Here is an 18,720-nt window from a genome sequence, read left to right as displayed (position 1 = left end):
TGTTTTTTTTTACAAAATATTGCTTTTTATAGATTTCGTGCGCTTTGTGGACGTACATCCATCATTAGCATAAGAAAATAAGAGTTTATCTGTGGTGGAAAAATTGTGATTTCCCTTTCACAGATTTCAGAATTTAGTACCTAGCACTGAAACAACCGAACCGTAACCTGTATTGATCGCTTTTAGATTCGAATTGTAAGTCCTTCCTTTTTTCATACCCGGAACAAAAAACACTTTCTAAGCTCCGCCCCTAACAGGATTTCTCGCCAGCATAATTCCAAGGGAGTTGTGAGGAGAACTTCAATGAACTTTCCAGGAAATTCTGGATTGAAGAATTATAAACAGAATTTTAGAGGAACAAGGAAGTTTCGAGAAAAAATACCAAAGGAATCGCATTGAGATTAGTTAAAATAACAAATGGAAAAAATAAAAGGAAGTGCTTGGAAAATTTTCCTCAGCTGAGGAGAATTTCAAGGAATTCCTGAAGAGAATTCCAAAGGATTTCTGAGGTGAGTTTTGACTAGAGTTAAATTACAATTTTGGGAAGAATTTTACAGTGATCGAATAGGATAGTTTCAAAGGAATTCAAGGGAATTCCAAGGTATTACGAGAAGAGTTTACTAATAGTTTTAACAATAATGTCATGATAATTCTGAGCCGAATTCCACGGTAATTCTAATAAGAATTTCATGGTAGTTTTTGGTTTTTCTCATGCATCTTTTTTTCATAATTCGGCATCTTTAATATTTTACTTTAAGCACAAGCTTCGTATAAACCCAAAAACGACCGACAACACGACTAATTTGCTTTTTAAAATCAGCCATTTATGGATTCTGCGTAGAATATCAGGAAACTTTCCTAGATGTGTAGCAAATTTTGTAGAAGTTTAGTGAACTTCGTTGAACTTCATAGAAGCATACCGAATTTTGCAGAAGCTCCGCAAATTTTGTTGAAGTTCAGCGGAATATTATAGAAGTTGTCGAACTTTGTAGGAATTTAGGAAAAATTAGATAAATTTAGTGAATTTTGTAGCCAATCGGGGAACTGCGTTGAAGTTCAGGGATACTTCCCTAACATCAGGGAGATTCGTAAATCTTCAGGAACTTCTTGTGGAGGTTCAGGGAATATCATAAAAAATCAGGAATCTTCGTAGCAATTGTGGGAAATTTGGAGAGCTTCTGAAAAACAAATCAGGAAACTTAGCGGATATGAGAACTTTTTACAAGTATGATGAGCATCGTTAAGGAAAAATTGTTTAATTAGAGAGAGAGAGAGAGCTCTTCACAAAAGTTCGAGGATTCTCTTTTAATTCCAGGGTACTTTGTTGAAGTTTGATGGGCTTTAAAATATTTCAGGGAATTTCAAGCAAGTTCACGAAACTTCGTGTAGCTTTGCAGAACGAGAAACGTACACGGCCGATCAGACCGTTTCAAAATTGAGTCGAGTTGAGTGGATTTACTCAAAAGCCAGTTTTCGGAGTATTTCCAGGAAAAAATCTCATTGTTTATTAATTTATTTGATAAGGCTCAAACGAATTAACTTTACAGAGCCGAGGATTTTTGGTCACTATACAATACATCTTAAAACTATAGTCAAAAGGTACAACACAATAAACACTTTATCTTCCGCTATCCAAAAAGCCTCCTCCATCAGAACTGGAGCCGCTTCGAGGGTCAGAGCGCGTCCATTGCAGCAATGGACGTAAAACGTGGTCAGCACTCGCACACTCATCCCGAAACGGTTACTTTCCAAAGTCGACGACGCATCGACCGAAAGAACTGCTGATGAAGAACAATGAGGAAGAACACACAATGGTTGTTGCCGACAGACACAGACAATCGCGTGGCACACATCGAGAGTGACCTGCTTTTGTCGACAGCCGAGTGAACACTGGGAAAAAATCTCGAGTATTAGGAAAATCGATCGAGGTTTCACTTAGTCTATTGTGTACTCCTAGACTGAGTAAAATTTTCAAGGATTTTCCTCATACTCGAGAAGTTTTTCCTGGTTTGCCACGGCTTTTGCCCGGAAAACTCGACTAAACTTTGAGTTGGTCTGATCGACCAAATAAAATTATAAAATCGCAGCGAACTTTGTAGTCTCAGTACTTTCTCTAGTATTCCATTATCTCTAAAAATTGTCTACAAACTATTTGGATTCCCCATAGAATTCTCCTAAAAATTCGCATGAAATTTTTCTCAGCGTTTTATAGGTATCCTCCCAAAACTTCAACGGAATTGATTCTTGAATTAATCATGTTTTGTTGTTTTTAACATCATCCACAGAGGGCCAGTCACTTTCGAATGTATGGGAATTGGTAGGAAACCATTTGGAAATGCATCAAAATTTTCAGTTTTTATTCATTATCGTCTTTATGAGCAGATTTAGATGTACAAAAATTGCACGAGTACATTACTATGGTGATAAGGTAAACACTCGTTTATTTGTTTCCTTCTGTGAAAGCATGTTTAGTCACAAATCGTGGATTTTCTGATATTATCCATACTGCAAAACTGATTTTCCTACCACTGCAGGGGCGACATCTCTCGGATCTTCGGTATAGCTACTACTCAAATCATATAAATAATTATTTTTGATTTATGCTCAGGAATTCTTTGAATTGTTCCCAGAAATTCTCATGGAATTCTGCTTTTTAAGTTCAATTGCAAGTCATTTAGGAATTGCGTTAAAATACTCCACAGAATTCCATTGAAACGCTCCTTTTAATTCATTTAGATCACTCCCTTGAATTATCTTTTCCTATTCTATAGAGTATTGTGACCTTTAGGAGCTCTCTTTTTAATTGCTCTGGAATACTCCTTAGAATTCTTCTAGAATTATCGAGTAATTTTCAGAATTATCCTGGAATTCTACTCAAAACTACCTTGAAATTGTCATTAGAACATACTAGGATTTCATTCAATTAATTAGGATTACAATTATCCTTATGTCTATCTTGAAATTCTAGCCCAAATGTTCTTGGAGTTCTTTTCAGAATTCTTTTGAATTTCTCCCTAAAATGCATCCACAATTCTCCTAATAGTTCCCATTAAATTTTTCCAACCATTCTCTAAATGTTTTTATTTTTCTAAATCCCGTAAAATCATGATTCGTCCCCGTACGACGTGGTTAATTAAACAATAAGAAAGAAAAACTAACATCCTTTCTAGCGAGCCATCAGAATTCAGAACGTCTGAACATCAGAAGTCCATTCAAAATTAACGAAGGTAATAAAATAAAATAATATTATATTTAGTGAAAAATGCGATTTGAGTTTGGTGCTGGTGCTTGTAGTTGCTCAAAAGAAAGAAACGATTAGTTACCAGAAGGAATGAAATTCATTTCGATTTTGATTTAGCTAAAAAGCATAACGCCATCTTATGAATCTTATGAGCTCAAGGGATCATCCACCAGGATTATTAAAAATACAAAAAAGCGTGTTGGTGTTGCCGTCCACCTGCTGGCATTTCTTGAGCTGATTGTTTCAATGCGATTAGAGTCAATCTAATAATGATAACTTATCTAAAAAAAAACACAGCTCAACTGATTAAATCATAGTCGAGATATATGGGGTGTTTGTATATATGGTTCATTAGCTCAACTGACTAGCACGAATTTCAGTTGATCCATTATACTGACTATATATAAATACAGCTTTATGGGGTGTTTACATCTGTGCGGATTTGCGAGCGCTGCGCAAAAAAGTAACCAGCATAATGTAAACAGAGCATCAGCGTCTACCAGCATGAGATTTCAGGAGCAACTGAAATTCTTGCTGGTTAGATAGTACACTAGCGCTAGAACATTCGCACAAACCCCATTGGTTCACCAGCCCAGATGTAAACATTCATGTAGGGTAAAACAGGGGACAAATGCACTCCGGGCAAAACACCCGATTTGGTTTTTCATAGTTTTTCACTCTTCACTGCAAATGAATTTCCCATTCAGTGTATTGTTGCAGGCGCAAGCTAACATCATCTTCTGTCGAACTGTACTGCGAGCTTAGCGAGAAATTCGTTTATATAGCCGTGGTAAACCAAAGAGCAGAAAGTCGATGAAGATAATCGATCAACGAGGATAGAGCCTTTTCAAATGTTACGCGAGTCTTGTTCGCTACGTTTGATGTTTGCTATCGAGCACTGGTACGGAGTGTAAAACTCAATGCTCTTGGTGGTGTGTTTGTAGGTAAAACTGCAACCCGTGCAAAATGGTTCGGTGTTTTTACCATGGCTGATCACCAGTGTTGGCAGTGCAGAGGGTTTTTACCTGTAAGAAATTACACTATTAACTATAATTAAATAGTTGAAGATGCTAATTTCAAATAACAGACTGTAGTGGTAATTTTTATACGATAGATGGAGTAGATGAAAGTATAGAGTTGATAGTTCCGTTAGAGTACGGCAGTGTGAAGATTGCATATAGATATTAGAATAGAGAGCTAGGACAACTTTTAAGGAAGGTACAAATCGGTTTTTAATCTGTTTTAAAGCTAATAGAATTATTCAAAAAAGAAATTTGTTAAAAGGGGTTTTTTTTTATATCTAAAAATGCCAGTGGTTTTCTCGAAATGCTCTATGCTTTCAAAATTAAGATATGTCTTCAAATCTGGCATCCGTGCCTGGTGGCATTCTATACACTGAAAACGAATCGCAGTGCTGAGTGACATACGCTTTTAGAAACTTATCTACATGAATGAGTAAAAATAACTCATTCTCTGAGTAAGATTCGTTTTCAGTATAAATTTGAACGTACTTTTTTCGGGCATCACTAGTCCACAATTGCATCTAAAACACCAACACCGACCCGTTTCTCGAAGAGAGTGCATCGTGACCGAATCGGCGCACGTGCTTCTACCAAATATTCCCTCACACCGTCGCACATACACAACGGCACGAGAAAAAAAAAACACTGTAACCACCACAACCCGACATGACAAGGCTGTGTGGTGCACAAGGTAAGGTCTTTAGTTCAGTCATGGACGCATCGCGAACAAAATCCATATCAGTTCAACCCGTCCTTCATCGAGTTGGGTTGGGTGGGGTCATGTTCTAGCATCGACCCAGAGAGACGGCGGGGAAACAGCAGGAGGACGCTGTGTTGGTTAGGATGCCACCAGAACACATCAGAAGGAAGCTTGCTTTATCGTAACCGCCTCGTCGCGTCGCGCCGCACACACCGGCTTCACACGCGACAATGACTTATCGATTTTCGCTCGGGTGTCGTCGGGTCGGGGTTCGCACCAGTCAGTGAGCCCAACCACCAAGAATCAAGGGCATCAACTACGGGATGAATGAATGCCATGTTCCATCGCGCGGGACACGGCGAGAAATTGCTCCGGTTTCGCGGCGGTTGGTGACGTCACAAGAACGGACTAGTCTAGCTGAGGAGGAGACAAATGAGAAGACATTGAAACGACGGGTGTAGCACGCTATTCCCCTTTTCACAGGATATCAATATTTAACTAACAGCAGACATGGGACAATGTAAATCGTCTCGTTACCAGAGGCAACGGATAGACAAAAGACCATAATATGTAAACATCTAAATATATGCTGTCTATCACACAGGAGGTTGACGTAATAAAAGCAAATTGATAGTAATACATCACAAAAGGCTCCGTTTGTCACGCAACGATCGCAGGGTTGTAGTCAAAACAAAGTACAAAGTACAAACCCATGATTTTACCTGCAGTAAAAAACTAATTAGCAAGGTTAAAGTCAACCGCAAATGTCGAACAAATGCGTAGATAGCAGTAACACAATGCGTAACGTAGATAACGTGATAACTCCAAAAGAAACCTCTCTCTCTCTCTCTTTTTCTCTTTCTCTTTCTCACACAGAAAACCTTCATTTCACACATAACACGTGCTACTGTGGTGATTCGAACGGAGTAAAAAAATCGATATCTTCGACTTTCTTCCACCGGGACCCGTTGTTGCTGCTGCTGCTGCCGCGTCTGCTAGCATCTACGAAGTGTGTGAATTTCGCACCGTGCAACATACGGTTCGGTCGCCATCTTGTTTGCTTTTGTAGAATGTAGGATTGAAGCAATTGTACACCATTCATAATATGCTCTTTTGAATTCGTTTCGTGGTCACTATAAGCCGTCCAAAACTAGCCGAGCCGTGGTGGAGGAACATGCTCAGAGTCAGAACTAGGCGTGGCATTTGTAGCTGGATGATAAACTGTAGAGCTTTATGGATAGATTAGCTCCGGTAAATGTGCGTTTCGTTGATGATTTCATGTTTATTATGTCTGTCGGACGTCAAAGGGAAAGGATATTGATTAAATATGGATGAGATTTATTTTTAGGATAAGCTAATAGACTGTGGGAAAATTGTATCCTATTGAATGGATAACTTCAAAGTTGGCTTCTAAGTTATGCCTAATTTAGGGGTTTACGTATAACTATTACGTGGGGTGTTGAAGCGTGTATAGTTTCTTGTTTAACTATATTTAGGAATATCGAAAGGCTATAGAGGTTGCGGACAGCGGCGAGGTTGCGGACAGACCATAATCACGAAAAAAAAAGTATCATCGACGGACCAATCGAAACTAGCAAGAACAGCTGTGATGGCACCGTTTTTGTTACTAAGTGAAGTAACTTTTCTATTTTGTTTTGCATTGTCTTTGGGTGCAGTAAGCTCGATAGTAGATCCATATCTTTATATCAAATGAGCAAACATTTCAGCTAAAATATTTGGTTAGTTGTATTTCAGGAACTGGTAGTTCTACCACGAATAGGGAAACTGGATCTCAAATGAACATAGGGGGTAAAATCAGTGGTGGGCATTGTTAATCAAAAATTTAATGTTAACCGTTAATATTAGGGGAAGACGGGGTAAGATTTCCACCATAAGCAATAAATTTAGTAGCTCAAAATTAGACGCAACAAGCACCCCATGCCACATAGATCATAAGTGAATATCTTTGGAATCGGTCACCTGATTCCACAGATATGGCCGGAACAGGTTCCAGTGACCATAAGTCCTGTGAGCTCAGATCTAGAAATGATCTAAAACGATACACACACAAAATCGCATGAGAATTACAAAATATGATCAATAGAAGTCATATTGTGTGCCCATGGCCTCATTTTCTACAACCTGACATGTGCCGGGTACCCCCGGGGAAGTGGTCAAAATCATATTAACTCGAAATCCATCATGCGACACGTCAAATCACATGAGAACTCTAAAAAATTGTCATTGGTGGTTAATTTGAGCATGGTTGACCACTCACATGTTCCGGATACCAACCGGGTGCAAAAAATTAATTTTATTATGTGAATGTAAATTAATAAGAATGGTCACATCTCACCATAGATCGATAAATCCAGGTTTTTATTCTTGGTTAAGGATAAGAGAAATCAATGTCACTTAACACTTGATCTGAAAAAAAAACATCATTCCAGTTTCAATCGAAGCCATTTCGCAATAAAGAAGGGTGACGCTTTTACCCCCGTCAAAAGTGGTCCGTCTAACCCCCATTGGCGTAGCTAGAAAATTTATCTGGAGAGGGCCTAGGGGGGCCTGCTGATTTTTTTTTTAGTTGTTAAACTACGGTTAAAAACTCGCGAAGATGCTTGTTTTTGGCTACATTTTTTCTGTGACCAATAATATAACATTTAGGCTTAAATGGTAAAACATTAAATTTGATTATATTTATTTCATAGCAATAATTGGGGACCTCGATTGAGGGAGCCTTTTTTACTGAATTTAAACAAGCAATGATCCTTTGTTCATCCTTTTTTTAATGAAATCACATAGCGTCCGGATGTCATTAATTTAAGCATCTCAAACTTAAGAAAATGCACAGAGTTAGGTAATTCATCATCAGTTAAATCTCAGACATACGATCCAAAATTAAACCCTAGGAGTTTGAATTTTAAAAATGCACACAGAATAAATTTCATACATTTAGGACTTAAACATGTTCAAGATTAAGATTAAAAAAATTCGAAAAATATTGAAGCCTTATGTGCTAAGCCATTCAAACTATCCTGCACCTGAATTCCGGGCATAAAATTCGTCGAAAATAAAAAAAAATATATACATCTTAGGTAGGGAAAATGGATGTAATGTCGGCCTAAATGCCCCTAATTTGGGCCCATACATAAATTCTTCAATCGACTAAATTTTCAACAGCGATCAAAAATATCTATTAGTACCGTCCCAATGACGCGTTCATCTACACACTACAGAAAAGTAATGTAAATTTCCGTGCCCTGAGACCGACACATGCAAGCGGCCAAAATGACATGAGAATCTGTTGAAAGAAACGAGAAAATCAATTCAATCAAGCGTACTTTTCGTCGAGTTGCGTATGCTTCGGTTTACGAACACTTAATTTTACATGACATGTCTGTTTACGTTCCATAATTTACGTCAAAGATGGATTACGTCTCGTGTAAAAATAGTTATTTCTAAGTGTGTAGATAAAATTGATAAATAGCGATGGGCCCAACCTTAGATCCATAGGCCAACATCAGAGCCAATTCCCCTATATGTAGAAACTTTCATCTCTTCGTTAACATGTAATTCAGTTACTGGAGTGCTAATTCTTGACAATATAGCTAAATCACCAAGGTACGGATCTTCCCTATAGAGAATGTTCAAACATGTCCATAAAATCTAGATCCATAATTCAAGATTCCATCAGATTCAATTTGCTGGAAAACTTTTGAATACCGTAATCCTGGGATCAATTGATCACTTTTTAACGTAAATAAATAAATTTCTAAAATAAACTAAATTGAAAAACTAATAGCTTCGTCCTGCATTATTTCTTACAATATTGGATGTTTTGTTAATTTTTAGGAAATTTTTGAAATCTTAAATTTGAATATATCGATATGGGCGAAATTGATCAACCCCTCAAATGACTTCCCAGTGCATTTCTAGTAATTGTTCTTATTAAATGTGGGTTCCCTGATTCCGATTCAGATGCTAAAAACCTTGCGTGAAAAATGTTTTCAGCAAAAACGCCATAAAAAGCTGTCGTAAATGCACAGTTGCGCCTAAATGTAGGCAATTTCATTCAAAATCACTGGTAATTTTGCGAAAGAATCTGGATTTCTTGATATTTGAAACATTTGACCGCAATTTATTAAGTAATTCGAATTCATTGACACATAGTTTAGTAAAATATGATACTTGAATGGTAATGACATCAATCGTTGCAGTCCTATGATCGTTTGTTTGGATGTTGATATTGTTGCTACTTAACGTCAGTTCTATAAAATTGAGATTTATACATTTTTTTTTAGAAAAAAACACATCACGGCAATCATTGGAGTATCATGATGATATACTTTTAAGATTTTTTTTTATATCTATCACCAACCCAGGTTTTGTTTTTCCGTCGATCTTGTTTTCCGTGCTGAGCACCAAAGCTACCGACGCCAGGGAGGCAGCTCCCACACCTGGACCCTACCTATCGACCCATCAACTCATGAACCGGGGACTAACGGCTTTACTTCCCTTCCGAAGGAAAGCGTGATCAGAGATTTTATGCCTCAGAAAATCCCGGCGGCGCCGACTGGGATTGAACCCAGGCCTGCTGGGGTGATAGGTAATCACGCTTACCACTACACCACCGGCGTCGTATTAACCATGTTATACGTGACAGTTAAAAGTGCAACGGTTTATGATCAATTTCACCCCGAATTACGGTACTTCCTTAACAACCTACAGCCTTGAAAGAACATTGAATTTTCAAACAGCTGGAGATCATCAGAACTTGATCAACCTAAAGTCTTGGAAAAATATCCAGAGAACTTTACTAATATCTTTGTCTATATGGAGATCTTTTGAACATTTCCTGCTGTTTAGGAAGGGTGTCTGAAAGAATATCCTGTAACTTATGCAACGTTTCCTGAACATCTACAAAACTCCCTTAAGTTTTCCTAAATTTCCTCAACTTCTGCGAAGTTCCCTGAATTTATTCCAAATTCCATATTTTGTTAATCTCTCTTAATTCTACGAAGATCTCTGAACAGCTTTGCACTTTTTGAAAGGCACCTATCATCTACAAATATTCTTAAACATCTGGCAAGTTCCTTGAAATTTTACGAAGTTCTCAAAACCCCCAAGAAGTTTATGGATCTTTTTCGAATTAAGATCTCTGACAATCTGCAACAAAGTACCCTATACTGAAGCGAGAATCCCGGAAATCCTAGAAGTTTATAGAACTATCTTTAGATCTTATACAAAATTCCCGAAACTTTTTCAAAATTCCTTACACTTATAAGAAGTTTTACGCTACGAAATTTGCAAAACAAAGTTTCCTGTACTTCTACGTTTCTCGGTGGTTTTCCGCGAAGTTCCACAAACGCATTTGTACGTAATTTCTACAACTATTCCAAGGCCATGAGGCTTCAAAAATGTGCCCTGAAATTATATAGAACTTCCCGATCATGAACAAGATCTAAAAAATATCTTCATATGTCTTCACGTCACCTTTTAACGTGGTGAGAGTGTTTCAATATTATTATTTTTATTGATGACATTATCCGTAATCACGTGCGCATCCAGAGCGGCGCCGGTGATGTGACTGCCTCTCACTCCAAAGGGCCTGGGTTCAATCCTAGTCGGCAGTATTACAACCGGTACGGAGATCTCATTGATTCGGATGCCAAGAACCTAGAAGACTACTCCTGAGGAAGTTCACTGACACAGTCGAAACCCTCAAGAAGATATTCGGACCACAAACCTACAATGTGTTCCGTAAAGATCAATACGTCTAATACGGTCGCACGCCAACCAGCTGAAGACTCGTGTTCTAGAAAGCAGACCAACAGTTCATCCGACATTATTATTCGATATTATTCGATGGCTTCGGACTATCAACTCCAATAGTGGTTCCAACTTACGATATACCTCAAGAGGATCCTACAGTTCCCGATAATAAGGAATCCGAAGATGAACAGGAACCAACGACAATTGAAGTAGAAGAACCAGTCCAAATGGCTACACCAATCCTAGAATGAGGTCGACGTATGATCCAACTTCCGGCCCGGTTCAAGCCCTATTGGATGATGAAACCTTAAGGGGCGAAATGTTGGATCCCAGCAATCATTGGACACGCAATACAATCAGAGTAACATTTCAATTAAATATTTGTCACCTGACGATTGATTCCGAGTCAGACTTGTTACAACCACTTGAGATTATGTTATTCCGGAAGTACTGGACATAACATATACCAAGAACAAGAATATTCAAAATATTTAGAGAAGTTTCAAGCCCTTCAGGGAAGTTCCAAAGACTACAGGAAGTTCAGAACTTTGGGGAAGTTTAAAGATCTTTAAGGGTAAGTTCTGAATCGGTGCAACTCTTACTAGATATATTAATAAGTGAATTTATTTACAAACAATGAACAATTAATTATCGGCTCCGTAAAGCTAACGCGATTGAGCCTTCAAAATAGACGAACTAGATAAAAAAAAGGCTAAGTTCTGAGTACGTCAGGGCAGTTCCATAAACTTCAAGAAAATTTCGTGAACTTGATGAAGATTGGAGAACTTCATGACAGTTCCAAAACTTCAAGTACATTTCAGGAACTTCCAGAAGAAAACTAAATTCCTTGATTTTTCAGTCGTTTTTCAGAAAAATTTCAGGCATAGAAAATCCTTCACATTTGTCTAAATTTACAGGTATAAGACATGTTATGAGCCAGGTAATCAGTTAAAGCAGTAACCGGGGTGTTACTTTGATTGATAATGATGTGTGAATGAAACTACAATTCTTTTTTATATCAATCTTCTACAAGAACTTAAAGGTAAAGTTATCATAAAACGATCGGTTTAATCGCAACAACATGCATTTTCATCACTAGCTTGATTGCCAGAAAGTGTTCATCGAGTTCACGATCCCCTTATTTCCTATCCTTGACACGTAAATTTCCTCAACCTTATTAGTTATTTTCCTGACTGTTTCTGGACTTTCCAGAGATTTTTTTTTGCATATGAAACACTTGTCTTTAATCCCCCGTTATAAAATATATTCCCCGTGCACACTTAAATGTCCATCCCATATCCGTTAGACATTTCTTATGGATAACACGCTTAACCAAACGCTTAATCGTGCGGGATATCTCCGGCGGGAAATCGTTCACAAGAACATATTGCACATCTCAGCCCAAGTAACATTGCAAGTTTTATTGAGGTTTCAAAGCACTCTACAAGTCTAAATCATGGTCTACAGAGCCCTCACAAAACCCAAATTGCTACTTGGGAGCCCGCTGATTTGGATTGATTTAACTAAGATATAAAGCTAAAATTCGACTAACATAGGGCTTCGGCACATTATTAGTCGGATAATAATCTTAATTAAGCAGGATTGTTGGGTATTTGGGATTGCCCCCCATTTTCTTTCCATCAGCATAATCGAAAATTTGATATCCAGAGTTGTGCTTTCACAAAATTAGAGAGTTTAGTCCATGTGACCTTGAGTTCAATTTTTAATCAATCAAAAATTCAATGAGGAACTAGAACTACAAGTATTCAGAAATATTCCTCTTAATTTTTTGCCATTCTTGCATTTGCACAAGACGCTCCAAACCATTTTCAGAGGTTGTTGGACCGAACTAACAACAGCACAACCCAGAAACTTGCAAATCCACTAGGTGCATGAATTTTGTAACAAACAACAATGTAAAGCTCTACTTAAAGATGTAAACCGTCCCTTTGGATCCCACTTCAACACAGGGGCTGCCCAAAATCATCAAAATTCAGATCGCCAAGCAGAATCTCGCGAACACTGGCGTGTAAATTCGTAGAATTTTGACAGTTTTTACAGTAGTGCATCTGTAATGTTTATGCAATACATATGCAGCTGGATAAGACTATGTTCTTTGTTTAAGCAATTAAAATAATTTATTTGAGCACATACAAGCTCACAATTCTATTAAAGATTTTCATTAATTTTCAAACATTCTTAAACTACACCGAATAATTAAATTGTATGAGACTACCGAGATCAGTAATACCAACAATCAATTCGAAACTAACGATTTTAAATTGGCTCACTACTTGACTAGCCTATTGGCCCCAAGCAAACGATTAACGTATCCCATTCTAGTTGAAATTCTAGTACTACAGTATGTTTGTTTTGATTCGCTATGAAAGTTTGACAGATAAAATGAGGGGTTAGTGGATTTTTCTATGTTTCGAGGGGTGCATCGATTAGCTTGGGACCGAAGATAGTACCAGAGCTGAGTCAAAAAGTTGAGCACATTTTGATCAGAAATTATTTAAAAAAACCAACAGATGATCCTAGGCCTCCCGGAAGTCCTAAGAATTTTTTTTCAAGACCTCAGGTTGATCCTGTATTTTCCTGGCGGAAGCAGACTTTACTGAAGTTCTCAGAATTTTCATGAAGTTCGCCGCCTTTACTGAAGGTGACAGAATATGTTTGAAATTCGCAGAATTTTCCAGCAATTCACATATATTTTTTCAAATTATATAAAATTTTCCTGAAGTTCGTAGACTTACTTGAAATTCACAGACTTCTCTGAAGTTCTCAGATTTTTCTGAAGTTTTGCTGATTTTTCCTGAAATTCGCAGAATTTTCCTGGAGTTCTTGAAATTTTTCTGAAATTTTCGAAAGTTTCCAGAAGTTAGGGGAAAAGTTGGCTTCGGCAATACCTTAACCTATTATCGTCAGGGGGGTAAACAAAGTCCTAGAGCACTCAAATTTGGCCAAAAGTTGCTCTGAAACACAATGTATCCACATGCCAAAATTGAGCTCTCAAGAACGTTGTTCACCCCCCCTGACGATAATAGGTAAAGGTATTGCCGAAGCCAACTTTTCCCCTATTTGAAATTATCTGAAAATCATTTTCCTGAAGCTCACCGACTTTACTGAAATTGGCAGAATACTTTTGAAGTTCACACATTTTCCCAGAAATTTGCGGACTTCGCATAGGTTCGCAAATTTCCGTGAAGGTTGCAGACTTTTTATAATTTAGTGCAATTTTATGATGTTTTATAAAGTTTACAGGGTAAAGCACTCCTCGTATTTGCTCATGAAAATACGAGCGCTTCTAAGTGCTTTATCTTTAAGATCTTTTGTCATCACTTTGCATGGGTCCCATCTCATTGCTCGATTCCGGGCAATGAGAAGGCGGACTCGCTTGCAAACGTGGAAGGCGATATTTACGATCGACAAATGGCCTACGATGAATGTTTCTTCATTTATCATCAACAGTTACTCGTCTATTAGATATTTTTGCAATCAGTGACATATATCGGACATTGAGAACCAGTGTAGGTGCCGGGCAAACGTATTATATCATAGACAAATGGTAAGTTACAAATTCACTGTTGTCATTGTCGTAATCGCCGTCGTAGTCACCGTAGGCAGTACCGTTAGTATATTCAAAATTAACCATCAACCGCTGAAAATATGAATTATCGCGTATTTTTTTAACATTGAACGTCGCGTGAAAGTGGATCTTAATGACGGCCTAAGTACTCGTTCGTAGTTTTTAGTTTTAGGATTTCAAAGATCGTCGGTTGCAGTGGCTTGATTACTGCGCAGAAAAAACGCGGTCTCAGGTCCTTTCATATTGAAAATGTATGGTAAGATCGCTTGTCTATCGTATATTTTGTAAAACTTTTCGTTGTTGTCGGTGCCGGGTTTGAATAGTTATAAAAACTTGAGTAACGCTATAATGTGATATGAGGGGCTCGGTGGCCTTAGAGCAACCGGTTTTGCTTACTGAGCAGAACATCATGAGTCTAATCTCAAGCCCATCCACATTCAAGATTCGTCAATCGTTTTATTTGTTAACTCGATGCAACTCGATGATTAAAAAGGAGCTCGTCTGCCTAGTGGCAAACGTTTTTGCTTATTGAGCAGAAGATCGTGGGTTCAATCCCAAGCTCCTTCGCGTTATATGATTGTTACTTGTTAGGACATCAATTAAGCTTATCGTTTACCAAAACGAACCCTACTGTAAACCCAACCCAATTACCCAATATCCCAGTGATTCCTCGTGGAAGTGCAGAGGTGTTCTCGGCTTCCATCAAAGCGAGTGTCACCTCAACACATTCCTACCACTTCCTTTCTTGACCTGTGTTCGGGTGCGGCCGGCGCTGGTATTGCCTAGTTTGAGATCACCAGTTTTTACACATTGAGGATGATTGCTAGTCCCAAGCATCGTCTATTGGTTCTCTGTGTCATTACAGCTGGTCTGGCAATAACCGTGGGCGGTCAATCACGCTCATGCATCATCAACAGTCACTCGCCAGCTGGCAGAATAAATGGAGTGAAGGGAGTTTGGGACGATGGCTACATTCGATCATCCGTAAGGTGTCGAAGAGTCATTGGTTCAAGGGGTTGGATGTGAGTCGAGACTTCATTCGTATGATGTCTCGCCTCATGTCCAATCACTACTCGTTAAACGCTCACTTGTTACGTGTTGGGCTGGGGGACAGCAATCTCTGTGAATGTGGACAAGGTTACCAGGACGCAGATCACATAATTTGGTCTTGTGCTGAGCATCGTGGAGTCAGATCTGAGCTGCACGATTCCCTTCGGGCTCGAGGTAGACAACCTAATGTTCCAGTTCAGGATATTTTGGGTAGACGCGATGTGGAGTTTATGAAACTCATATATGTTTTCTTGAAGAATATTAACCCTAGATTGTAAGTTTGATTAACCTTAGATTGTAAGTTTGATTAATCTTGTGTTTAGTTTGTGTGTGTGTGTGTGTGTGTGTGTGTGTGTGTGTGTGTGTGTGTGTGTGTGTGTATTTTTTGTTTATTTATTTCTGTAATAATTGTATAATTACAGAGTTGTTATAACGTTGATAGGATGAAGTAAATTACATTCCAAATCTTCTTCTCCCTCTACAAATCCATAAAATTGTCATCCACTAACCTCCAGAAGACCACGAGTAATCGGTTCAAATCCTTTAATTTTAGATTTAAGACATCAACAGGGTTGTTACGAGAAATTCTAAATTAAATCCGCGCGGACTTTATATCAAAATAGCGTAAGTCGACCGAAATATGACTTGCGCCCAGGTTCAGACGAAATCAAGAAATAACCTAAGATATAGGATTGCAGGAGGACAACAAATAAAGTAAAGGAGACTTCTGTCAGTGATAAACGTTAATTTTTTGTCAATGATATAACAAGCACTTATTTTATTGAATGTATGCATCAAAACACTAATAATATTCATTAGCATTAATTTTAGCCAACTTTTCTGATTTTTCGTCCTGCTCAATGTTATCTTTTGCCTCAACAGAACTTTTAGGAATGATGTTTCTGATGTCATTGTTCTGAGTTCTTTTTCCATCAAATTAAAAATATCTTCTTTTGCCTTTCTTTTCTTTCCAATCTCTTCTTCTTGCCTTTTAATGTGGTGTCTGACTAACTTCCTTTATTTTTTCTTCTTTTTCTGAGCTTCTTTCTTTTGTTCCTGCTTAGTGTCGGATGGCTATATATATATATAATATTTTTAATTTTTAATCTGTCCTACTTATAATACCTACACTTAGTTTCGTAAGATTTCCTCGCGAACTTGGCATTCAAAATTAAGTCCTTCGAAACAACAAATTTGGTTACATCATTATCAAAAAATGCATGCTTGGATAGTGAAAACTTCATTTCTACTTCTGCATTGGAATGCGATACGCATGTTACAATGTTAAACAATGTGCTGAGTTCTGAGAAACTTCCATCTCTAAATAGAGGATCCAGAATTTCCAAATCACAATCTGAATCAAACGTTTGACCTACCAATTTCACACTTGCATGTACGAGTTATTCGTGTATCTTAGATTTGACTCATTTGAAATCAATTATTTTTGACTAAACGGACGATTTCCTTGATGGAGTCCTTATTAATGATCCTGCGAACCTTGAAGTTACTGATAAATCGAACAAATTCATTGGGAACATCTTGGGCAAACAAATACGACACAAAAGATTTCGTGTGTTCTTTAACATTCTTATTGAATTGAGATGATTTGAATTGATGTCCAGCAGCATCAAGTATGTATTTGAAAACAATAACTTCTGAATCCTAAAGAAAATTGTCTTCTTTTAGTTTTTGTTCCTGACAGCTTCTGTTATTTTTCCTGGACTGTAAACTCTTGACATCATAGTGACCAAAAATGAATGAATCCTATCATATATGTCGAAAAGAATAAACTCATTCGTCTCAAGAAACTTCAGCAAATTTTCCGTCTCTTCTGCTGATCCTATCACAAAAAGAACCTGCTTTTTGATATCCGGTAGCAGTAATATCAACTTGATGTACTAAGTTACCAACTCAACATCAGTCAGAGCTTAAAAAGCAAGCTGCTTTGTCGTTTTTGAAGTGGTGGAACTATTTAACTGCCCTGGCCCTGAGAATAAATTACCCTGGCAATGAAAATAAACAGGCTCATGGTAGTTTATTCATTTTTTGAATATGTTTAATGTTTAACTAATTGTTGGTATATTAGTATGTTTAAAAAAATTAATACAAAATTCAAATTTTATTGAACAAATCTAATAAGCAAATCCGCGAAAACCGTGAAATCCGCGTTGTCGTAACAACCCTGCATTAATAATGTATAACGCAAATGATAACTTGGCTCTGTTAAGTTTATTCGATTGAGCCTAAATTTACAGGTTATGAACAATGACAAATAAGTAGCGTAATAATTTACTTACCAATGAAGGAATTCGAGAAATCCGAAGTAAATCCTGAAACTCCACTTAAAACCGAATTCTGCCTAGCTAGCAAGCCACCAAATGAACGAAACTGGGATTCCCCAGAACGTGCTAGTTGTTGCAAACGATCTGGAAGAAATCAGAAAAAAAGGAAGACCATAAATATAATAAAACGTTAGTCATTTGCGAGCTGTTCGCTGCCGTTAATCGCATAAGTGGCCCGCAGCCCATAAGGTTTATATAGAACATGGGGCAGTTATGCGTATCGGTGAAGGGAATATTTTTTTAAGGAAACACAAATCGACATTTATTCTAGTATCTACTAACCACCACTCGATCGACTTGGAATTTGCATTACACCAACTATTCTGCCGTTGCACGTTTAACTTTTGCGCTGGGCGTTTCAACTTGAATAGGAAGGAAATGACGAAGCAAATCAATACCTTCTTCGCAAAGCCAGTTGAAGAAGTTCTGAATCGATGATTTGCCTTGATTGCACAAATCAGAGTGAAATGATCATGACCACCATCAAAAACCGTCATCAACCCCAATGGGGGGATATTAATCAAGTGTAATAATAGTCGCCGTTAGTTTGAGCTGACCACACAACAATGCCAGTAAGTTGCAGTCATCACGAGACGTTGCACTTCAGAATTTGTAAACATTTGCGCAGCCGGTTCGAAAAATAGTAATGATACAGCTTTCGCAGTTGAATCTCTGCGCACTGATACGAAAGTAGGTACCAACCAACAGCAAACAGCGTCATATCAACAACACACGGCGAACCACTTGACAGCTGATAAAGACATAAATCGCAAGGCTGTTTGGAATTCTCGGAAATGTGACCGTTATTTTCTGCCAATTCATCGTTCAAAGCGACCAACACGTGAGTGGGAAAATTTGTTTTTTATCGAGAAATTCTTAATTGCTAATACAACGATAATATTGAACCGCACTCTCGCAGAAGTCGAACAACAGCTGATAACAGTGGAGCTGTGGGTGCTGAATCATCATAATACTGTGATGGTGATGAAGAGTGCATCTAT

The 18,720-nt window shown here is 37.9% G+C and overlaps 1 protein-coding gene across 1 annotated transcript in view; it reads right to left on the bottom strand.

Annotated features, from left to right (window-relative positions):
• Window positions 1–18,720, bottom strand: part of mfrn (mitoferrin) — a 67,102-nt gene that overhangs the window by 34,468 nt on the left and 13,914 nt on the right. Inside the window, exon 2 of the mRNA XM_065230534.1 lies at window positions 17,675–17,803. The gene's annotated coding sequence lies outside the window, so the exon portion shown is untranslated. The remainder of the gene's footprint in view (window positions 1–17,674; window positions 17,804–18,720) is intronic.

The sequence above is a fragment of the Ochlerotatus camptorhynchus genome, unplaced genomic scaffold, assembly GCF_037179485.1.
Source record: "Ochlerotatus camptorhynchus isolate MF236.1 unplaced genomic scaffold, CSIRO-AGI_Acam_v1.1 ptg000330l, whole genome shotgun sequence".
Lineage (NCBI taxonomy): Eukaryota > Metazoa > Arthropoda > Insecta > Diptera > Culicidae > Ochlerotatus > Ochlerotatus camptorhynchus.
The sequence above is the reverse complement of the archived record's forward strand: the minus strand, read 5'-3'. Positions and strand labels throughout refer to the sequence as shown.